Source organism: Prosopis cineraria, unplaced genomic scaffold (assembly GCF_029017545.1).
Source record: "Prosopis cineraria cultivar Desert tree isolate PC_DT_omini unplaced genomic scaffold, ASM2901754v1 PC6, whole genome shotgun sequence".
In the NCBI taxonomy this organism is placed as follows: Eukaryota; Viridiplantae; Streptophyta; class Magnoliopsida; order Fabales; family Fabaceae; genus Prosopis; species Prosopis cineraria.
Window position 1 is genome coordinate 26596028 of NW_026555337.1, and position 25996 is coordinate 26622023.

The 25996-nt window shown below is 33.7% G+C and overlaps 1 pseudogene; it reads right to left on the reverse strand.

Moving 5' to 3' along the window:
* Positions 1-22128: 22128 nt before the first annotated feature.
* LOC129314040 (uncharacterized) overlaps positions 22129-25996 on the reverse strand; it is an 8536-nt pseudogene continuing 4668 nt past the window's right edge.

The window sequence follows — 25996 nt, forward strand, 5'->3', positions numbered from 1 at the left end:
TTTTGGTGAAGTTATATGTGATCTTGTCTCTTTTGTAGGTTAACAAGAAGATATGAGGAAGTATAAGCATTTGGAGAAGCAAGAAATGTGGCCAAAGAACAAAAGAGCACAAAAGAAAGGAAAATTTTTGGGAAGTCAAGCTATTTAAGTTGTTTTTATACTTATAAACTTGTCTTGGTAATTATTGTGAGCTTATTGAAGTAAATGCAATTTTTTGTGGTTTGATTCCCATGAAAATTAGTTCTTTTTGGGGGTTGATTACATTTTAATTGAAGGAAATTATGTATGGTTGATGAATGATGGTTAGAGATTGATTTTAAAGTGAATATAGTGCTTGGAAGAGGTTTTAAGGGGTGAACAAATTAGATTTTTGAAAATAGAGTGTTGCAGAATTTTGCTGTCAAGAAAGTTCTAACAAAGTCATGACTTTGGGCTCACGACTTTAAGATTTCAAATAAGGTCAAAGTCATGACTTTCATTTCAGGCTTAAATCCAAAGTCACGACTTTTATCTCCTCTGGACCTGTTTGAAAAAAAAATTGAATTTTCTTTTTCAAATATATATATATAATATTAATTATAATTTTTCTTTTTTGTCTTTTTCTTTTCTTTCCCTTTTGTGCTATTTTTTTTATAGTTTTTTAATATATATATATATATATATATTATATAGATATAATATTAATAATAATATTTTTTCTTCCTTCCCTCTCCTAATGTGCTATATCTGCGGCTCTTATTTAAAAAAATGGTTCAAATTTGAAAAACCCTTAGCTCTTCCATTCCAGCCTCATGGTTCTACACATCTTACTTTTTAAAAAAAAAAGAGAGCCTCTAACGGAAAAAAATTAAATCTCCTCACACAACTTTTTCTTTCCTAATCAGTATTCATTTCTTGTTTCCAGATCAGCCTCGCCGCCATACTACTCCCCCCACTTCCAGTTGAGTTATCTCCACCATTGACAGCCTTTAAATCTCCTTCCCTAAAGCCGATGACTGTCCTCCATCCACTCTCTACACCTCTACCATTGGTGACCACTTAACCTCAATCTCAATCGCTTGCCTAAATCTTGAGCCCGTTAGTCATAGCTTCACCCAAAACCACAGACCTTCAATCTCCATACTCCAGAAACCATAGCTGTCACCCCTGTCCCCTTCGATGTCTCCTTCATCCTTGCCGTAAGCTACCTTTATTTCTCATGCATTGCTTTGTTCTCATCGTCTGCCACTCATAAGTCTTCCTCTCTATATACATTGACCCTTCTTCCTCCTTCTGCTGCAATCTTCTTCTCTAATTGCCAGCGTTTAGATCTAAAGATTGACTCTCTTTTGCTCGCATTTTCGTTCAAGCCATGACATTTTTAGCTCTATAGCTATTGTCAGCCACCCCCTATTTCTCCTCTAACCCACTCACATTCACCATCATCCCCTCTACTGTAGCTTAGCTTTGCATCTTCCATTTCATTTTCTCCATTAGTGATCTCCATTTCCTTCCATTATAGATGAGCTATCTTTAATCTACTCCCTTCACTAGTCGAAGTTTGTTGCCTCATTCGAAGAACTTCTCTTCGTGGTTTCAAGTCTTGATAATGGTACTTGCTCATGAAACCATAACGTCCTCTTCTCTGAGCTATTTGCTTTGCCCCTTATTCTCTTAATCGTTTGTTGTGCCTCTCTACTTTTTGTTGGTCACTCTGTAGCTTGTTGAGTATGTTACTTTATTAAGTCATTGTTTCTGTTGGAATTACTTTTGATTAGCTTATCACTTAATATTGGGTTCTGTGATTTCAATTGTGCTACTACAATTGAACTCATTTGTGCTAAAATTTGAATAATGCAACCTATGTTTTGAGGATAGTACTGTAGAAATTAGCATTGGTTTTGTGGCTAGATTGATTTCTGATTGTATTGATTGAATTGTGATTGACATTAAGAATTTTAGCATTGGGTGTTGAGATTAAAAAAAAATTTTCTTTTGAAATATTAATAATTAAATGTGTTGCTTTGCACATGAATGAGTTGAATTTGTTTGTGAGTCCCTTTCATTGGTCACCTTAAGCTTATGATTGTGATTCATGCTCAACACTTACTGTCATGCTTCTTGATTCTGGACTTGGCTTTGCTTTTTATGTTTTATATCCTTAGTTCAAATTTGTTCTATGGAAGCTAGACATTATTTAAACATGTTATGCAAAGTACTGTTTTGTGCTAGGTTCATTGAATCTTGTTTGTTCTAGCTTGAATTTTTATCCTTACTTGTGCTGGCTGTTGCTTATTGGTGTTGCATTGTGCGCTTTCTTGCAGGCCATGGGTAAGAAAAGTATCCCACTTTCTAAAAAAGCTAAAGTCACTAAGATTGGTGAAAGTTCTACGGGATCGGGATGGGATAAAACACGATTTGCCATTACTGCGATTCAAGATTATTTTGAGCAAAATTTGAAGGAGAGAAAAATAATTCAAGAAAGACCCTTCCCTTTAAGATGGTCTGAATACTTTTACAATGATTTGCATGATGTCTATCATGCTACTAGCTTCATCCGTGAATGGAGCCATGCCTCTCAGCCGCTTGTTGAAGCTACTATGCCAACGCTGCTTGCAAGGATACCTTATGATGTAAGGTAAGGGGCAAATAGGTAGAAATCACTGAGGACACATTTCGGAAGGTGTACAACCTTTCTCCAATAGAAGAGTGCCAATATATCATTTACAAGAATGATAAAAATCCATTGCCATTTGATGATGTAGCCTGAGTACTATGCCTTCCTGACAAAAATATTTGGCAACATGACACTCATGGCAATCCCAAGAACATTTTGCGCTGTAATTTGAATAGGACAACTCATATATGGTGGAACTTCTTGGCATCTAATATTATTCTAGTGACTCATATGAGTGATGTGACTATTGATCAAGATGCCCTTTTATATGCTTTAATGATGAGGCAACCTATCGACTTTCCAAAGATCATGTTTGAGTACATGCAAAAGTTGCCCAGAAGCATATATTGCAAGCAGGCATTTAAGTTCCCACACTTGATTACTCACGTGTGCTTAGAAAAGAAGGTTCCCATTTATCCAAAGGATCTTATGCTCCCTCCTTTGCCCAAGTTCAATTACAGAGAAATTAGATGTGTTGAGGGACCAAGAAAGGTGCCACATCAAGCTGTGAATGGCAGGAGGCATATTGATCTACCTCATGTTAAGCCTACATTGAGCAACCTCATAGCACTCATCTAGAATATGCATGAGGGCCTTTAGAGCCAGCTGGATCAGATTGACTTCAAGCTCCACCACATTGAGCTATTCTTGCACCAAAGATTTTAGATGGACTTGCCAGAGGGAGAAGAGGAGGCCAATACTGATGTTGACCAAGACTCAGAAACTCATGCTGACTAGCTTCACCCTTCTTTACTTTACTGCCTTTTATTTCTATTTTTAATTTTAGTTAGCTGTTGATTAGTTCTTTTTGGGTAAATATGGTTAGCCATGATCTTTTGATATCTTTTGTGCAGGGCTAACTTTGATCTTTTTGTAGCTAATATGTGATACCTTGACTAATCCTTGCAACTTATCATTCTATGATAACTTGTGCACATGTTGGTGTAGTTAGTTGTATCTTTGGACTGCTTATGGATATACCTCAATTATACTGTTACAAGTTTTTAATTTTTTTGTGCCTCTCATGCACCTTCTTTTTTGTTATTAAGTTGCATGAGAGAGGGTCCTCATTTTACCCTTTTGACAATATAGACACTGTTCAATTTAAGTTTAGAGGTGAGGGTATTATTTTAGTTAACTTGACATGAACTTCAATTTTAAAACTTAGCTATTTATTGTTCTTCTTTTTTTGAAATTTGAGCTAGATTGAGAAATTATTTGTTGAACAAAATGCGTGATCCAATGATAGAATGTTTCTTAAACTGTATGTTTATAAGAAGTTGTGATCAATATTTTGGCATGCTTGATTTGGAGGGTTAAGGCTTGGTTTCTGGTAATTTGTGAAATTTTCTTTTGCACTTTTGAATCAAACAATGATTTGAATGCCTCTATTAGAAAATTTTGTGACAAGTTTATGTGCATTTTCTTTCTCAATTGAGAAACTCTAGAACCTATCTTGGAATCTCTTAAGGCATTTTAATCACTTCACATGATATTAAAATATGATTTGGGCATTCTTTCAATTGCATTTGAGCTTTTCAAGCCTACCTATTGCATCATTTCCACTTGAACCCCTTTTTGAGCCTGGAATTAAAAATCTTATGTATTTTCTTTTTGAAACATACATTTGACCCTAGCCTTTACAACCTGAAAAACATGAACTACCTTACTCTTGAGATAAGTGATAAAAAAATTAGATGCTATTAGGGAGGATTGGTTTAGTTGTTCAAGGAGGTGTTGTTGTAAATTTAGGTGTGAGGAATGGAAATGAAGTTTGGAATTCTACTAATTGTACTCCTAAAAAAAGTATAACAAAAATAGAAATATACATGAAAAAAAATTGCAATGAAAAAAAAAAGAGTTTCAATATCAATAAATTTGAAGTACAAGGAATGGTATTTGAGATAAGTTTGGAGGAAAGTATTTGGCTAGCAAGGATGGAATGGTTGGCTTCTTATTGTCATTTATCTCAAGTTCTTTGAATTCCATTTATTCTTTCATTTCAGTTAGCCCAAAACTTTCGGCCATGCTACAAGCTTACAAAGTCCCATTGATTTTGAATTATGTAAAGTGATCTTTTAGTGGAGAGAGAAGAAGAGTTTAGGCATATGAAGTCTTGATATTGAGCTTGTTGCATGCATATTGAGTTGCTACATTTTGACTTGATAGTTGCAGGAAAATTATTCTCTAATCTCACACACACATTTCTAAATTGTTGGAAAGCATGATCTTAATTTGTGAATTGGGCATTCCTTTATATTTCACTGCTACCCTCTTTAATATATATTTGGAGCAACTAGTGAGGATATTTTCATGCATGTTTAGCAAATGAATAATTGGTCAATCTAGTCATTTTATTACTTGTTTTACTCGAGGATGAGTAAGAATCTAAGTTTGGGGGTGTGTTAATCTCTAGAAGTTCATGTTATTTCATCACATTTTCCTTATATTCTAATCCATTTTGGTTCAATTGTATATGTTTTTATTGCCCAAATTAGGAAAATGTGGATTTTTTTGGGTTGTGTTCTTGGCTTTAATTTGATTTTTTAGCCTAATTTCATGTTATTTTGATTGAAGTTTTGATTAGAAGCATTTTTAGAGCTTCGTGGATGTTTTTAGAAGGCTTTTGGATGAAGAACTCAAGAGCAAAATGAATGATTTTTATTAGCTATAAAAACAGTGCAAAACCGCCAAAGTCGTCCCAAAATTTGTGACTTTCATTTGCGACTTTTGCCACTGTTAGAAAAATGCTGCATTTCATTTATTAGAACTTAGTTGGCTAGGATACATATAAGCTGAAAGCTCGACCCAAAATGCATTCTTCAGACTTTTAAACACATTGTTGTGCTAGGGTTTTGGACATTGGAAGAGTTAGGATTAAGAGATTGAAGCTTTGAAGATATTTGGAACTCTTCTTCTTTGGTTTGCTATTCTTCTTCCCTTTTCTATCTTGTAATCTAAAATGGGTCCACTTATTTTGTATATTTGTAGCTTGTAGATGATTATGAGTAGCTAAACCCTTTGTTCTAGGATTATTTGGAACCCTTGTATGGATTAACACTATGTTCCTCCTCTCTTTTTGTGATTAATGATATATATGTGTTTATTTTACTCTTTCCTTAATGCTTCTAAATGATTGGCCACCATTTAGATGTTAGGTTTAATTAATTGATGCTTGAGAGGGCTAGATTGAGTGTAGAACTTAGGTAAAGTTGTGTAAGAACTTGATATTTACATGTTGAATGGATGGTTTTGCTAGTAAATAGAGATATACTTGCTAGCCTTGCATAGCCACATTAGAGTTGGTGTTTAAAATTGAGTTTTATTAATTGTAATAAGAGATTGAGTAATTAATTTAACTAAACACTTGTTCATGACTTGAGAGAGCTTGTCTAAGTGTTTTTAAAACCCTAGGTTAGCACTTATTTTCATTAAAAGCATTTATGAGAGGAGATAATTTTGGTGTTATGAAATGCAAGGGAGATAAATAATCCTAGGTCCTAAATTATGTTTGAAGTTTGTGAATCACTCACTTTTCTTTATTTTTTAGTGTTAGTTTCATTTGTAAAATCATTTCACCTAACTATGTGTAGCTTAACTTGATTAAATTTGCTTAGTCTTTTGCTTGATTATAGTTTTTAAGCAAATCCTCGAGGGAACGATACTCTACTCATTTTATATTACTTGCTACAACCCGTGCACTTGCGGTGAGCAACAACATGTTTCATGTCTCACAACTGAAGAAGTACTAACCTGATCCATCTCATGTAATTAAACTAGAAGAATTAGAGCTACGGGAGAATTTGACTTACCAGACTGAGCCAGAAAGTATAGCTGACATGAAAGATAAGCAGTTAAGGAACAAAACTATTCATTTAGTTAAGGTGATATGAAAAGGAATGACTCCCAGAGATGTTATTTAGGAAATGGATAAGAAAATAAGACAATAGTATCCCCATCTTTCTTAATAAGGTAAGATTTACTTGGTTTACCAAATCTTGGGGATAAAATTCCTAAAAAGAGGGAGAGATATAATATCCAGGAGAATTTAATTGTGATCAGTTAATGTAATGATTTAGATTAGTGAGTTAATGAGGTGTATAGTTAGAGGGGCCTAACTTAGTGTAATTGTTGTAATTGGAGCCTTAGAAGTAGGTCCAAATTGATGGTAGGCTACCTAGGTAAGGAAAGAGGAAGAATAAGTAAAAGTTTGCCCTCTATGCCACATGCCGCGACGTGTGGTTAATTTGCTGCGGCACACAGGGGGAAATTTCAATACAACGGCCCTCTTTGTACCATGCTATGACAAAGGGCATCATGCTTCGCATTGCATGACTAAAAATTTGATAAATCAATTGCGTCTCTATAACATCCTGAATTTCTTAATTCCTAAGTTTAGAGGTTAATTGAGGGTGAAGTGGAAGTTAGTATGAAATTAGAGATTTAAATGATTAATTAATATTGACTTGATTGTGTATTGTATGAACAGATATGGGTGATAGGAGTGCGTTTTAAGTCAAAGCAAGTACATGTGGTGAGAATAAATCTTACTGTGCCGCGGGCCACGACTTATGCTGCATGCGCCGCGGCACATGGACCAGAAATTGCCTTCACAAGTCGTGAAATTTTAGAAATTTTAAAGGAGAGAAATTGAAAAACATATGAGATAGAGAGAGGAGAATAGTTGAGAAGCTAAGACAAGTTATTTTAGAACAGTGGAAGGTGATTCGGATTTGTAACTTGTCAGGTAAGCTATGTATAACTTTTACCTTCCATTCTACACAAATTTTTTTCAAAATGAGTTATAGGGAAATTAAATCGATAGAATTTGAGGGGTTAATTCTTTCCTAATATTAATAAAAAGGTTCTCGAAAGTTAAATTAGAGCTTTGCAACTACTTTAGAGATGAACTATAGAGCTTTGAACCCATAGGCTCAATTTTAGCCTTTAGAGAGAGAAAATCAAGGCAAAATTCTGATTTGAGTGAAATAAGACTAGTTGAGGTGATGTAAAGTAGTAATTGGGTAGTTATGGACTTATAATGGATAAATGAAAAAGATTTATAGATGAATATAGCTCTAAGTAGTAAAAATGAGGTTTTGGTCAAAATGGATCAAATGACTAAAATGTGCCAAATGTATTCAAATTAGCATATTAGATATGTGAATATAGAAAGAAAGCTTGAGATAAGCTTGTGTGATAGTTGAAATCCATGGGTGACCTTTCTAGTGATAGAAAGGTTGAGGTAACTGAATAACTTCCTTTATTGTGTATGTTAGTATGCTATGTAGTGCATGAAACAGTTTCAAACTAAGCATGTTTTATAGCATTGAGTGATTGTTGTGTGTGAAACAACTTTTGGTTGAAATAAGCATGGAAATGTGTGTTTTATAATGTAAACTACTATTTGTATATATTATGTAAGAAAGTGTGAAATGATAAATAGGAACCTTAAATGGTTCAAGAAAGCATGATCATAGGGGGGGAGTTCACCCGAGTGTAGGAGATGATAAAGACCATATGGCAAAGTTTCCCTAGTACCCATAAGGTACGGTGCTGGAAGTAATTCTCCTTAGTGTCTTGAAATGTATAGTTTTGGAGAAGATCTCCTTAGTGCCTATTGAGGTATGGTGTTAGAGATGAGAGACTCCTTAGTGTCCTTGTGATACGGTGTTGGAGTTAACGACACCCTATTGTTTGTATTGGGGGAAACTATAGTCCGTATTGTGCATTAGAACATCTTTAGCCTTGTGATTCTACCACTGCAGGTGAGCTCAAGACTAATAAGAGTGTACATTAGTTTAAGATGAGCCTATGGTTTTATGTAGAGGTAATTTGGAGGTTCGGTTGGTAGATATCATGCTAGTGTGTTATATGATATGATGAAATATCTTGAGACAACTGGAATCTTTTGTGATTGAGGAAAAGTTGAGAAAGGAAATGAGATATGCGATATAAATGCTACTTTGTGAGGTTTTAATGATATACTATGTTTACTTTAATATTGTTGCATATGATGGTTAATAGGAGTGAGTTATTCTATTATTGAGATCTTTATCTCACCCCCGTGGTTACATGCTTTCAGGATCGAGAAGTGATCAGGGCAAGGGAAGAGAATCTGGATGGGCTTAAGTGTGAAGTTGTGCATTATGAGTTTATGTAATAAACTGAACTGAGATTGTATATATATATGTATATATGAGTTTCCATAGGGTTACATGCATATATTGAATTGAGATTTTGTGAAATCAAGCCCGATTATGTGTATATGTGTTGTAATAAGACAAAAGGGCTATGATTTGAGTACGTTTGTGTTGATATGGTCTGTTGCATTTGTGAATCTTAAGCCAAGGGATAAATTATGATCAAATAAGTAATCTGGGGGCTAAGATTGTATTATAAATATGATTGAATATGTATGGGTTGAGAAATAGCCAAGTTGGCTAAGTTATGCCAAGAAATGGTAAAGTATATGAAGTTAGTGAATTAGGAAAGTTGACCATAGAAGGATCAAATTTTGATATATGAGTATGATTGTGATTAATTGATGTCAATTAGGTGTATTAGATCTTTTTAGACTTAGTTCAAGGCCTAGTGTGGTCTAATGAGAGAAAAGGATTAATTTGAGGGCTTGAGTGCATAAAATTATCAGAAAAAGTAACTTTTGCACCCGAGTGTCTAAATTTTATAGTGGGTTGGTCCAGCACCTTGTGTACTTTCAAGTGCCTATGACTTTGATTTATATCTCTATAGTCAATCAAAGTCATACTAGTATTATTTCATCTATGATCCCTCATAGATAATCGACTAAGGATATTGAGATCAATTACTATAGATTATCTAAGGATATAGTTATCATAGTGAACATATAATTGATATGATAACAAAAGAGAAATTCACAAAATAACAATGTTCATAGTACAATGATTGATCCTAAGGCATAATTTCTAATAAGAATCACCCTCGTTTTAAGAGACATGAATGAGGAAAAGATAGTAGTTGGTCAAAATATTCCCATTATGCAAAGTTACTTCTAATGATAATCCTCCACTTTTATCCTGGCCAGGCAACTCAAAGTATTTATCCTAAAAGTAAAAAGCCATAAAATACTCATTCATGTCAAGAATAATGCATTCAAATTTTTTTAACTACTGGATGCCTAAGATCATGTCAAACCTAGTCAAATCCATAACTAAGAAATCATCTGAGAAGGTATGGTAAGCCATAGACCAAGTCATTGAATGACAAAATTTATTAATGAGTAATTTGTGACCACTCGCTACTGCTACTCAAATTCCCTCCTCTTCATGAATAGGCAAATGCAAGTGTTTAGCCATATTATTGTCAATAATAGTATGGGTACTACCAGTATCAACAAGAATTACCACCATCTGTCATTTAATAAACCAAGAAACTTGAAGGTAGAACACCTATCATGACTAACAATAGCATTGATGCTACTACTAATTTTATCATAATTTGCTAATGAACCAAGTTTGTCTAGTACATTTAAGAATTAATCATCAAGTTCCTCTTGAACAACCAACATCATGACCTGTGAATCTCAACATTTATGAGCACTTGTATACTTGCCATCATACCAATAGCATAACCATTTCTTGTATCTGTTGATAGCAATTGTCGACTTGCCCTCAAAATTAAACTAAAGCTAATCCTAATGCAATATAGGGCCAACCCTTAGGTCGTCTCTTAAGAAATGGTTTGAAGTCTAATTAAAGTTATCTAGTCAAATAAATCACCCAAAGATTGAAGTTAATTATCTAATTACTAACCTAATTATCTATTAAATTAAACTAGCAAATTAAACCTAATTATGAATGAAGTGCTAATGAAAAAATCCTAATTCTTAATTAAACATGGCAGCATACTCAACTCCTCTCCCTTGGCTAAAAAATGAGTTTACCTAAGACAACTATCCCAAGTACCTTATCTTTACTAATTCAATTCCCTAAGTGCACTAAACCTAAAAACTTAGGCAAAATTTCAAATCTAATATAATGTGTGCACTTGAAGGTGATAAATCATTAGTAAAAGGGTCTTAATTGACAAATAAAAGTGGGTAACAAATGTGTTCTATTAACAGCTTGAGCAATGGCAATTAGAAATGAATTTTAACTAAACACTTGGTTAATTTTACAGCTAAGCTAATAAGGTTACCTAGAGGGCTCGTAATAGCACTTATGAAATTGAATTAGTAAAGCTAGGACACTTGAGATAGTTGTCTTAAGTAAATACATCTTTCAGCTAAGGAAAGAGAGTTAAATGAGTTGCTATAATTAATTAAAGGGCTAGGAATCTTCCATTAACAACACCCTAGGGTTTCTACTTGAATAAGGAAGCCACTTCATTTACAATTAGGTTTAGTTTTCTAATTTAATTTACTAGTTAATTAGGTTAGCAATTGGATAATCAACTTCAAATTTTGGGTGATTTATTCTGCTAGATAGCTTAAGTTAGACATAAAAACATTCCTTGAGAGATGACTAGGGTTGGCCCTATATTGTATTAGGGTTAGTTTTAATTTAATTTTGAGGGTAAGTGACTAATCCCTATCGAAATTTTGGCTTTGTGTGGGGAATATGTTTAGATTTGATTTAGCATTGTTTAGTGCTTAATTTTCATTTTTTGTATTCCCAGAAATTTTTTAAAAAAATTATAAAATTTGTGTTCCTTGTTTTTCTTAGTGTGTTCTTGTGTTTTGTTTGTTTTGTGTTCATTTTGGAAAAGAGAAAAAAATTAGTACAATTTTTGTTGGTTTAGTGTAGAGTTAAAAATACTCTATTTCTAGTATCTCTGTCTGACATTAAAAATTCAATTGGGAATCCGTCTGGGAGAATTTGAACTTAAAATTTATTTCATTGGAAATATTTATATCTTATATTCATTTGGATATTCATTTGGTCAATTTTGGACGTGGGAAGTGTCTTGTGAAATTTTTACAAGCTAACAAAGTCCAGGAAGCCTTTGTAGAGGATTCCCAAAACCCTATTACAACTTTAAGTTAGCATATCTCCCTCTCTGTATGTTCAAATTGATTGATTCCATTCTCAGTTTTCTTATTATTGTCTTAACTTTGTTTCTTGTGTTTAGAATTTTCTTCAATTTTGCCATGTACCTATTTTAAAGTTTATTAGAAGCTCTAAAGGTCTTCTAGATGAAATCTTGTTCTCTAGAACTATGGACCATATTGTGAAAATTTTTGGGAAAGATTGTGAAGGTTTTTTTAATCTAAAATTTTTATATCATTTTCCTATATATCTCTTGTATCTCTCATAGCATTTTTAGGGGAATTGCTTGTGTGGATTGGCTAATAAAAAATTCACAAGTTCACTATCTCTAAAGAGCTTGTTACATGAATTCTAAAAATGTCAAAGCTTTTTGATTGAGCATTTCTAACTTACTTTCTACTTGTTTAGTGTTGTTTTTGTTTGTTTATAGAGTTGAAGAAAAAAAATTATTTGTTTTTGCATTCTAGAGCTTGCTTGTGTACCTTGATTAATCATGTTTCCTCATAACAATAATTGCACACCGTCTTATCTTGATCAATTTCAAGCACAATACAATTTTAACACACCTCATTAATAAAGAAGTAAATATTGTGTGCATTTTAAGTCTCCTTACCCTTTTTGTTTTGAATGTCCTTCTCTTGTAAGATATTCATCACCACAACATGAATACCAAGTGGGAAATTGCTACCAAACAATTAGAGAACTTACATTTGCTTAAGACCAAAGTGAAAGAAGTCCATATGATTTTCGAGAATTACATTTGTCTTATGCAAGAATCACAAGGAACTTCATTCTATCAAGAGGATTCAATTCAAGATCAAGTTCTAATGACCGAAGAATTGATAAGGAAAACTTCAAGATGATCTTAATCCATGAAGCAATCCATGGATTACCACCAAAGAAAAGATCAAATGTTTAAAGAAATGAAAAAAATCTTGAGACCCTTTGAAAGCCTTGGATGATATGATAGAGAGACTTACTCAAATCAACAATTCATTTCAAGCTTCATAGATTGAGTCATCTTGTTTAAGTAACAATTCTCATACTTTTATTAAGGTTAATTCTTCTACACATTTGACTTTATCTAATAATGAGCATAATTTTTTGAATGATGATGACATACATGAAGAAAGAATTATAGTTGAATCACCATATTGTGAAAAAGTATATCCTTGGGAGAAAAACATTTTGAGTTCACATGATAATTCTCTTCATTTAAATTTAAATGTCGTTGAAAGTGTTGATTCTTCACTTAGCTTGAATAAAAAAATTTGAAATGGATGTTGATAGTGGCAATGATGTATTTTGTGTGCTTGAAATTCCAATTCCTTCTTGTGATATTGTTGATAATGCACATGCACTTGTTTTTTCTAACCATGACATGCTTGAGAAAGATTGTTTACCTTCTTTTATAGGTGAACAAGGCAATGTGGCCAAACCATCTCTTGATTTCAAGGAGCTCAACTTGAAGAGGCTAATGTGCAAGGCTTATAAGAAATTGAGGACAAGTCACAAGAAAAGGAGAATTTGGAGGATTTAAAGCATGAGGAAATTGAAGTCAAAGTAAATTCTCTTGAAAATCTTAATAGTGAAAGCATCAAAGGAGGAAATATTGAGGAATTTCCTCTACTCAAGTTTGATGTCTAAAAGGTTTTCGAGCTATTAGAAGAAAATTCTGCACTTGTGGTATCTTTGGCTAAGCACCCTATTGAAATGCTTGAAGAGGCTGTGGCTTTTATTGAGGATTTGAACAAGGAATTGAAAGTAACTTAAGATGACAAGATGGTTGGAATTCAAGGAACTGATTTTACAAAGTCAAATGGTAATGTGAATAATATTGATTTAATGCTTGATAATTTTGATGATGAGTTGGTTTTGTTTCATAGTAGTTATTCTAATTCTCTATTCACTTGTGATTGTTCACATGATTCTCTATGTGCTATTTGTTTAGAAATTAATTTATTTGTGTTTGAAAAGTGTAGCACTTATTTACTTGATGAAATAATTGATGATGCATTTTTGGGTGAAATTAATCATGAGTACACTTCTTTTGAATCCAATATGCTTGAGGAAGGGTTCTTTGTTGATTTTATAGGTCTACATGATGATATGGCCAAGAATCCTCATGTACTTAGAGGATTTATCATTGCAATGGAAGAGAACTTGGCTAATGATGAAGAAGATCAACAACATAGAGTTATGGAAGTTTCTACACCATACATCTTGGAGTCATTACCAATTGATCCCGAACCTCCACCCAAGATGATTAGAAAGAAGATGATAATAAGTAGCTTTATGCTACTCCTTAAAGATGAAATTTTAACTTCAAGAGCTTGTAGAGATTTAAACTAAGTTGTATCTTCTTCATCCTTGCTCTTTACTTTACATTCCTTTATACTTTGATTTGTTGATTGAGTAAATTGCAAGTATAGGGGAGATGAATCTAGTAGAAAATGATAGAATTTTATTCTTTTTGATCATTTTTTTTGTTTGAAAAAAAAATTTTTGCATCACTTTTGTTATGCATGCAACCATATTGATCTCACCTTGTTCCATCATTAGTCTATGCATACATTGAGGACAATGCATGATTTAAATGTGGAGGAGAGACATAAGCATTTTGTTTTATTTGTTTGATTTTGAAAAAATTTCAAAAAAAAAAAGTTTATGCTTTGTTTTGTTTTGTTTAAGGTTACTTAATTACCTAGCTCTTGAATGAATATTTTGATGTTGGAGATGTGATAATTTTAGAATTGAATAGGTGTGAAGTAAACTTTCTTCTACCTTGAATTAATGGATTAGAGTGGCACATTATTCTTTCATGGAAGAGGCTAAACACTCGTGTGATTAATTTCTTAGTGATGTTACTCTCTAAAATTTGTTTTACTTCTTAATTAAGACCATATATGTCTTGCACTTATTTGATAGAACATTAAAAATGACATTCATATAAAAATAGCTAAGAGCCAAATAGCTAACCCATTATTATTGATTATCCTTTGTTGGCCACTTTGAGCTTTTGATTTGATTCTTTTAAAAAATTAAATATTGACCCTATTTTTCTTAAGGGATACATGTTACACTTTTATATATCTTTTTAATATTCATTGCATGTCCTAGATCAAGTGAATGGATTCCTATTGTCATTTTTCTATCTATTACTCTTTATCCTTTATTGTTACACTATTATATTCATTATTTTCATTTTTTTTTGAAGAGTCAAGGGCAACAAACAAAAAATAAGAAATGCAAAGATTTGAAAAAAATATGAAAATGAAAGCAATAAAGTTGCTAGAAAAAGAAACAAAGAGAAGAAGAAAAGAAGGAGAAAAAGAAAATAAAGACAAGAATAAAAGTTGCCTAGCTCATTTGATTCCATTGTTTCATTATTTCATGTCATTTCTTTCCATCCTTATTAAGTTAAGGTGTCCACTCAATTGAATTAGATTATGCTTTGTATATTGAGGGGATATATCTTGATCTTAGTATTATCTTGAGGCTAACCTTTTTTTTTCTTACATGTATTTTTTAGATATCCTTTCATTACCCACATTATAACCTAATAAAGTCCACTTGATTCTTGATTACAAGTGTTAATTTGGTGGTGGAGATATAGAAGGGTTACAAACTTCTAGTAGGGTTTATCCTAAGAAATTTTGAGTGAAATCGATTACCTTATACACTTTGAGTGATGAGAGAAAACACTTAACCTAGAGAGGCTTACTCTTTGACATTGATCCTTGGTAAAATTTTATTTGTCACATGCATAATTCTTTCCTAATTATTGCCATATTGGTTGATAATTTGTAGAAGTTCATGAGCTAGTATTTTAGTGACTTTGGACATTGTTTTTCTCTTGTTTCTTTGTATTTGAGTTTCTTTTAGAAACTTTTTCACTTGATCTTGCCTGAAGTGCAAAAGATAAGTGTGAGAGAATTGATAGAACACATTGTTACCCATTTTTATTTGTAAATTAGGACTCTTTTACTAATGATTTATCACCTTCAAGTGCACACATTGTATCAGATTTGAAATTTTGCTTAAATTTCTAGGTTCAGTGCATTAAGGATATTTTGATCTAAAAAAATAAACTTTTGAGAAAAAGTACAAGCAAAATTGACAAAGTTCATTTTATATCTAGATGATGAGTAGTGAAATTAAATTTTTAAAATTTATTTTAGTTTGAGAGTCATTAAATAAAAAAGTTAACACTTTTTTAAAGTATCTTAGCTTGACCTAGTTTTTGATTTGCTTTTATGTGAAAATTCTTATATAATTTTTTGCAACCTAATTAACATACACAACCATAAGAGAGTAAAGCTATAATACTCCAAAGTATACTTTTAGCATATTACAACATATTCCTTTCCATGAATATAAGTGATTTACCACTAACATGATCATTCTACCACCTGAGCCTCTATATCACCCTGACTGAAACTATAGACTCTTGGATTAAGTGCACATTCACAATGGTCTGAGCTCACCTTCAGTGGTAAGATCACCTGGCTAAAGGTATCCTATCTTGCTTCCTGACTATGACCTCCTCCTATCACACACAAATTGGGATGTCATTACTCTAACACTGCATCATTGATGTTAAAAAGTGTCACTCTCTAACGTTGTATCCTGTATGGATACTAAGGAGAAAATCTCTAACATCATGCCTCACTAGACATTAAGGAGATACATGCCATATGGACTTCTACTACTCCTTCCTATGGGTGAACTCCCACCCCTTAACATGAATATGCTCAGACTCATTATATTTAACACATATACATTTCAAATTTACCAACTAGTCCATATAAAACTTTCATCATTCTCATCATTCACAAATAGTTTTTCATGCACAAAACCATGTTTTGCAATATGCAAGGTTATCAAATTCTAAGTAATAAATTTAACATATATACTCGCAAATAGTTAAGCAATATAATACAATAGTGTCAATTATTTTGTTACCTCAACCCTTTATCACAAAAAATAGGTTACCAGGATTTAACATTAGCTCTACACATTTTATATGCACGAGGTAGCTCAAACAACACTCAATCTACACAATCAAGTGACAATTATCAATTATCACTTCAGATAAACCCTAAATTTCCTAGGTTCTAAGTACCTAAAATATCCAAATTCCTTTTTCTAACAACATCAACCATTTCTAAACACTCTAACCATCCTATTAAACATCCAATACACTAAAATCACTAACTAATACCATACATTGTCTTAAAACCTTCAAATTATGCCTAATGTTCATCCAAACCCTAACCGAAAATATCAAATTACCATAAACTCACAAACCTAGGGTTAAAAGCTTGATTTAACTCCCCAAAATCTTAAATAACCCAAGGGTTCAGTCTAAACCCAAGGGAACCAAAATCAAAGTCTCCATTATCCTAAATGTCTAGATTTTCATATAAAAGAGGGAGAAGAGGGAATGTGGAACTTACTTAATGGTGATTCAAGTTCCAAATGCTCCTAATGTGGCCTAGAGATCGTGCCCTAACAGAACACAAGCTCTTCTCCATCACTTCCTCAACATCCTTCTTTCTTCCTTCTATTTTCGATCTGTTTTTTGAACACCTAACTCCTCAAAAAATGCCTTACATTTTTTAATGGAGGGAGTATAACTCTTAAATTTAATAAAAAGTTATATTTATTACTATTTGAATTGATATTTATAATTCATTTTTTACAAAATTTTATCACAAACCTAATTTTTATTAGTTCACTTTTTTTGTGATTTAACTGTCATTCTTCTAAATTTAAATCCCAATATCACTAGGTTAAAAAGAAAGTAAGATGACGGTTAAATCAATATATCAATGTACATATACATCTACTCCCTCTATTAAAAATATAAGGCATTTTTTAACTGAATTTCACCCCTAATAAAGTAATTGGTTACTTTCAAACTAACCCTATTTTTCCATATTCACCCCTATTAAACATTCTACAATAAATATAAATTCATTATCAATAGGAGAACTTTTCGAAAAAAAAAAGCAATGATTACACCTCGAAAGACTAAAAATGCCTTACATTTTTAAAAATTTAACTCCTCAAAAAATGCCTTACATTTTTAACAAAGAGAGTATATTATAAGATAAAGGTCAAATCAATGTATGATGTAATATACACCTATATTCTATATTCCAACCTAAATCTCAATGTTTATTCTGCTGCTCTTGTCATTTTTTATTTTTTTTTTCATTTGTTGCTGTTTTCTTAATTAGTCTTAGAGAGTTAAAAGTTTATGCTTGTTATGTGATGGGTTATTCTTGCGATCTTGATGACTTTGATTATTTGTGGACTATGAGGAGTAAAAAGTCTATCAAATTCCTACTTGTTTAGAGTAGTGACTTGATTATTCTGTAGAAACTTAGCCAATCTTCATCTTCAAGAACCCTAGTGATTGCTTGTGAAGACCAAACTCCATAGCTCTTGAATGATGAAATGAGCTTCAATCATTGTGAAAATGGAAGGATGGAATGAAAATGAAGAGACGAGAAGAATGGTATGAGTTTTGTGGAGGTTTGGTGGCTGAAAATGGAGGTTAGAATGCTGGAAAATGAAGAACAAAAGAGAGAAAATGAAGAACACTATGAACAAGAGAGAGAGAATGTGGAAGATGAATGAGATATGTGTTGGATCCCATTTGGGGTTTAAAATGGCGTGCTCCTTGGTGTCTCCCATCAGCTGAAGCTTAATTAAAATAAGGAAAAAGAAATTAAAATGTAAATGGAGCCTTGTCACACTTGCAAGGTGGCAACTTCCTATTGGTTTGTAGATGATTCCAATGTGTGCCTAATTTCCCATGTGTCATCCACATCATTTTAGCTGATCTAATCCCTAAAAATAATCATAATTCACGTGCAAACCATCAGCCATTGTCCTCAAGGAGTGTTGACCTCAATTGCCCAATTGATGCACAAGTCACATGCCACCTATGTCACATAAATCACATAATTCAATTAAATAGCATATGATATAATAAAATCTAATTCATGTCCAGAATTAAATTCATAATTAGAAGGGAGAATTTATTAAATTAACCAAGTTTCAGGCTGCACAAAATTATATAAAAATTTTCACACAAAGGCAAACCAAAAACTAGGACAAACTAAGACACTTAAGAAAGTGTTGACTTTTTTATTTAATTACTCCCAAACTAAAATGAATTTTAAAAATATAATTTCACCATTCATCAACTGGACATAAAATGCACTTTGTCAATTTTTCTTGTACATTTTCTCAAAAGTTCATTTTTTGGACCAAAATGCCCCTAGTGCACTGATCTTAGAAACTTAGGCAAAGTTCCAAATCTAATGCAATGTGTGCACTTGAAGGTGATAAATCATTAATAAAATGGTCCTAATTGACAAATAAAAGTGGGTAACAAATGTGTTCTATCAATTCCCCCACACTTAGCTTTTGCACTCCGGGCAAAATCAAGTGAAAAAGGTCCCAAAAGAAACTATAAGACAAAGAAATAAGAGAAAAACATTGTTTCAAGTCACTAAAATACTAGCTCATGAACTTCTACAAATTATCAATCAATGTGGCAATAATTACGAAAGAATTATGCACATCACAAACAAACCCTTACCAAGAATCAATGTCAAAGAGTAAGCCTCTCTAGGTTAAGTGTTTGCTCTCATCACTCAAAGTGTATAAGGTATTAAATTTCACTCAAAATTTCTTAGGATAAACCCTACTATGAATTTGTAACCCTTCTACATCTCCATCACTAAATAGCACTTGCAATCAAGAATCAAATGGACTTTATTAGGTTGTGATATAGGTAATGAAAGGATGTCTAAGAAATGCATGTATATAAAAAAAAATAGGGTTAGCATCAAAATAATGCTAAATCAAGATATATCCCCTTAATATGCAAAGCATAACCTAACTCAATTGAGTGAACACCTTAACACAATGAGGATGGAAAGAAATGATAAGAAATAATAAAACAAATGGAATGGATGAGCTAGGCAACTTTTTATTTTTATTTTTTTTTTTTTCTTTCTTTTCTTTTTTTTTTCTAGCAACTTTATTTCTTTTCTTTTTGACTATATTTTTTTTTTCAAATCTATCTTTGTTGTTTTTTTTTTTGGGTTGCCCCTAACTCTTTGAAAACAATGGAAGTAATGGATAGAGAAATGATAATAGGCATCCACTCATTTGATCTAGGACATGCAATGAATATTAAAAAGACATATAAAAGTGTAACATGCATTCCTTGGGGAAAAATAGGGTGAATATTTTTTTTTTAAGAATCAAACCAAAGGCTCAAAGTGGCTAACAAAGGATAATAAATAATAATAGGTTGGCTATTTGGCTCTTGGCTATTTTTTATGAATGCCATCTCTCATCTCCTATCAAACAAGTGCAAGATATATGGTCTTAATTAAGAAGTGAAACAAATTCTAGAGGGTAACATCACTAAGGAATTAATCACACATGAGTGTTTAGCCTCTTCCATGAAAGGGTAATATGCCACTCTAATCCATTAATTCAAGGTAAAAGAATGTTCACTTCACACCTATTCAATCCTAAAAATTACCACATCTCAAGAATCAAAATATCCATTCAAGAGCTAGGTAATTAAGTAACCTCAAACAAAACAAAACAAAGAAATTTTTTTTTGAATTTTTTTTTGCAAAACCAAACAAAACCAAACAAACAAAACAAAATGTTTATTTCTCTCCCCCACACTTAAATCATGCATTGTCCTCAATGTATGTATAGACTAGTGATAAAATAAAGTGAGATCAATAATGAATGCATAACAAAAGTGTGTGCAGATATTTTTTTTTCAAACTAAAACACAAAACAAAGAAGTCAAATAAAGCAAATAAACTCTAATTTTCCTACTAGGTTCATCTCCCCCACACTTGAACTATACCTATCATTAATATATCAATTAAAGGAAGGTAAAAGCTCAAGGTTAGAGAGATACAACCTTATCATGGTGGTTCAAAAACATGTTGAGAGAAGTCCTCCTCCTTTTGAAGTGATTTGGCATCTTTGTAGAGCTTGCATAGGTGACCATTGATTTGCATAGTGGAACCCGTGGCTTTATTCAAGAGTTGCAAAACCCCATAGGGAAACACCTTGGTCACTAGATATGGTCCCTCCCACTTAGACTTCAACTTGGCATGCTTATGAATAAACCTTGTTTGGAACAAGAGGACTTGATCTCCTTCTTGGAACTTTTTCCTCAAGATTAGCTTGTCATGAAGGATCCTTGTTTTCTCCTTATAGATTCTAGAAGACTCATAGGCATCCAACCTAAGCTCCTCAAGTTCTTGCATTTGAAGAAATCTCTCCTTAGCCGAAAGATGGAAATCCAAGTTTAGTTTCTTGATGGCCCAATAGGCCCTATGCTCTATCTCCACAGGGAGGTGGCAAGCCTTTCCATACACCAATCGAAAAGGAGACATGCCAATGGGAGTCTTATAAGCGGTCCGATAAGCCCACAAAGCATCCTCCAAGTGTAAAGACCAATCCTTCCTATTTGTGTTCACCACCTTGGTTAGGATTTTCTTGACTTCTCTATTTGATACTTCGGCTTGGCCATTAGTTTGGGGATGATATGGTGTAGAGATTTTGTGATGCACCCCATATTTAGCCAAGAGAGCCTTCATCATCTTATTGCAAAAGTGGGATCCTTGGTCACTTACCAAGGCCTTAGGAACTCCATACCTACAAAAATATTAGATTTGAGAAACTTCAAAACAATCTTAGCATCACAAGTTCTAGTAGAAACATAATCAACACCAAGTAATATGTACTCAAAACTAAAGGATGGTGGAAAGGGACCCATGAAGTCAATGCCCCAAACATCAAAAATCTCACAAAATAAAATGGGTTGTTGAGGCATTTCATGTCTCTTACCCCAACTACTAACCTTTTGACATTTCAAGCATGCTTTACAAAATTCATAAGAGTCTTTAAACAAGCTAGGCCAATACAATCCACAATCTAAAACCTTCCTAGCTGTCTTATTTGAGCTAAAATGACCACCACATGCATGAGAGTGACAAAATTCAAGAACAGAAGGCACATCAAATCATCAACACACCTCCTAATCACTTTATCACTACAAATCTTCCACATCAAAGGTGGTTCCCAAATGTAAAATCTAGACTCTCTTTTCAATTTTTCAATGGCAAAACGTGAAGCACAAGGAGGCAAGACTCTACACTCAATATAGTTAGCAAAAGAGGCATACCATGGAGGCTTAGATGAAATGGCACACAATGCCTCATCAGGAAATGAATCACAAGGAATAGTAGGGTTAGAGTTTACCATAGTAGCTTTTAAATGAGGTAGTCTAGACAAATGATCCGCTACTTGATTGGTAGAACCACTCCTATCCCTTATCTCCACATCAAATTCTTGCATTAAGATCACCCATCGAATCAAGCGAGGCTTAGAATCTGTCTTCTTAAACAAGTACCTCACAGCAGCATGGTCAGTGTACACAACAACTTTAGAGTTAAGAAGATATGATCTAAATTTATCAAGTGCAAAAACAATAGCAAACAACTCTTTCTCAGTTGTGGTGTAATTAACCTGAGCTGAATCTAGGGTCCTAGATGCATAAGCAATCACATATGATAACTTGCCCTCTCTTTGACCAAGCATAGCTCCCACAGCAAAATTAGAAGCATCACATGACAACTCAAAAGGCAAAGACCAATTTGGGGCTTTAAGAATGGGAGGGGAAATGAGCATGCTTTTCAAAGTGTCAAAACTCCTTTTGCAAGCATCATCAAAAACAAAATCAACATCTTTTTGTAAGAGTTTAGACATAGGCAAAGCAATTTCACTAAACCCCTTTATAAATCTCCTATAAAAGCCTGCATGTCCCAAAAATGATCTCAAATCTTTCAAACAACAGGATATGGCAAAGAAGCAATCACATCTACTTTGGCCTTATCCACCTCTATGCCATTGGAAGAAATCAAATGGCCTAAAACAATTCCTTTATCTACCATGAAATGGCATTTTTCAAAGTTAAGCACAAGCTTCTTTTCAATGCACCTACCAAGCACTTTATCTAAAGAATGCAAGCATGAATCAAAGGACTCACCATACACAGTAAAATCATCCATAAAGACTTCCATGCAATGTTCAATAAAATCACAAAATATGGACATCATGCATCTTTGAAAAGTACCAGGTGCATTGCAAAGACCAAAGGGCATCCTCCTATAGGCAAATGTACCAAAGGGGCATGTAAAGGTAGTCTTATCTTGGTCACTAGGAGCTATAGGGAATTTGAAAATACCCACTAAACCCATCTAGGAAGCAATAATGGGACTTGGAAGCCAATCTCTCAAGCATTTGATCAATAAAAGGCAAAGGAAAATGGTCCTTCCTAGTCACATTATTGAGCTTCCTATAGTCTATGCACACTCTCCAAGCATTTTGAACTCTAGTTGGAACAAGCTCTCCTTTCTCATTTTTTACCACAGTAATCCCCCCTTTCTTAGGTACAACTTGGGTTGGAGACACCCACTCACTGTCAGCTATAGGATAGATGATCCCAGCACTAAGTAGCTTAACAACCTCTTTCTTTACCACATCTAAAATCAATGGGTTAAGTCTCCTTTGTGGTTGCCTAATGGGCTTAGCATTGTCCTCAAGAAAAATTTTATGTGTGCACACAATAGGGTCAATACCAGGAATGTCAGCCAAAGTCCAACCAATAGCATGTATGTTCTTTCTCAACACATCAAGTAATGCATTTTCTTCCTCAAGAGATAAAGAGTTAGAAATTATTACCGGAAGCTTCTCATTCTCAATGAGATATGCATACTTGAGATTGGATGGTAAAGGCTTCAACTCCAAGGTAGGTGGCTCTACACAAGAGGGAATGAGCTTCTTCAAGTCTAATTTGGTGGAATATTCCATGGTACTATCTTGTCTTTTAGGCTTCTCACTTGTTTTTGATTTCTCCTCTTCTTTCTTTACAGCCTCCCCCTTTTCTTGCAACTTGTCCTCAAGTGCTTGGACTTGAGCCACGGCCTCGACATGTGAAAGTGTAGAATTTTCCTCCAATAGCTTGGAATCCTAAGAACATCAAGCTCGAGTGGAGAAAAACTCATAGATTCGGCCTTAATGGCTTTAGTACCTACAACACAAGAAGATATACCCTTCTCAAGCATTTCAAGATCAAGCATAGGAGATATTTTAAACAAATCATGAGAAGAAGTAGTTGCATCATTCAAGCATGCATCAATCTCTAAACAAATAGGACAACTACATCCATCAATACATGTAGTAGTAACAAGAGACAAATCATCATCAACATGTGAGAAAGAATCAAGCATGTGAGACTCACAAGCATCATGAAGCAATAACTCAATGGAACTTACACCTAACAAAGAATAATCCTCAAAAGGATGTTTCATTGCTTCATATATATTAAAAATAACATGATCCTCTCCACATTTCAAAATCAAACTACCTTTTTCCATGTCAATCAATGTACGGGCAGTCCTCATAAATGGCCTTCCTAAAATCAAAAATATCATCCCCACTCCCTTCTTTTGACATATCAAGCACATAGAAATCCACAGGAAATAATAGACCTTTAACACAAACCAACAAGTCTTCTACTACTCCATGTGGTCTTCTAACACTTCTATCCGCTAATTGGCATATCATAGGTGTCTTATGCATGCAATCAAGACTCAAGGCATGATAAATTGAAAGAGGCATAACATTAATGGCTGCACCTAAGTCTATCAATGCATGAGAAAAATGTGTGTTGCCAATCTTGCATGGAATTGTGAAGGAACCGGGGTCCTCACATTTTATAGGGAGTTGAGGCTTCATGATAGCACTCACAGATGAGGGTAATTGTACCCTTGCATTAGGCCTAAATTTTCTTTTATTTGTACAACAATCTTTCAAAAATTTGGCATACTTAGGAAAGTTCTTAACTACATCCATCAAGGGTACATTAACATGAATCTTGTGGAAGAAATCATATACCTCTTGATCAAATTGTCCCTTTACTTGCTTAGGGACCACTTGTGCTTGTGGAAAAGGAAGCATAATCTCTTGACTTTGCTTTCCTTCTTCCTTCCTTGAACTCTCCTTTCTTGTTTCACTTTGCTCGGCCTCTCCCTCTTTTTCCTTACTAAACAACTCGGCCATAGTCCCCTTTTCCACCTTAGATGGTGGTTGCTCACATATGATCTCCTCAATGTTTCATCCTCATCATATCTCTACAAAAAGATGCATCATTAGGAGCAAAAGAAGAACTAGAAACATTAACATCAATTGAAGAATTTAAAGAGGGCTTCTCGGCCTTCCCTTGTCTTTTGTCTTCTTGTACTCTTTCTCCCAACTCCTTGCCACTCCTCAATGTGATAGCATTAAGATTAGCTTTAGGATTAGCAACGGTGTGGATGGTAATTAGAGGCTTGAGCATTGGCTGCACTTAATTGGTTAGCAAGCATATTCATTTGAGAAGTAAGGGCATCAATTTTAGAGTTCATGTTCTCACACTTGTTACCCATACTCTCTACCTTGTTCCCTAAGCCATCATACATGTTTTTATACAAAGAGTTCATTTCAATCAACTGCTTACGTAAACACATTCACATCATTAGAAGAGTTCGAATTAGAAGAACTCTCAATGGAACAAGCCTCCTATCCATAAGAATTAGAAGAAGGTGTGTAAGAGAATTACCACTTGGATTGTAGCTTTGAGAAGAGCTACCTGAGACAAATGAGGTGGAGGGTCACGGCCAAAGGTGTTTTGATAGGATCCTCTTTGTTGATTGTTTGTAAAGCCACATTTGGATTTGAATAGGAGAAATTAGGATGGTCTCTCCATGAAGGGTTGTAAGTATTAGAATAAGCTCCTTGCCCTTGCCTCCCACATAGGATTGTTTTCCATTGTAGATAGAATTTACTTGTTCAAAACTTCATAGGGGACAACTGCTTTCTACATGCATAGGTGAGTCACAAAAAAGTTACAAGAATAAGGGACAAAGTTTGCTGAGAAGTACTACATTGCTCACTTGAGATATTTGTGGAGCCAAAATTCTCCAATCTTGGCAGCTAGCAAGTCCCACATATGAATCATTAAAAGAATGAGGAACCTTACCATATTCACATTTCTCTTTTCCCTTTAGCGTATTGAGCACCACTTGAAGCCATCTTGTCAATTAGTTCCCAAGCCTTAAGGACAGTGGGTCAATCAAGCATCCACCCACTAGCGGCATCAATGTTAACTTTGTCTCTTGGAATCAAGCCCTCATAGAAATATTGGATA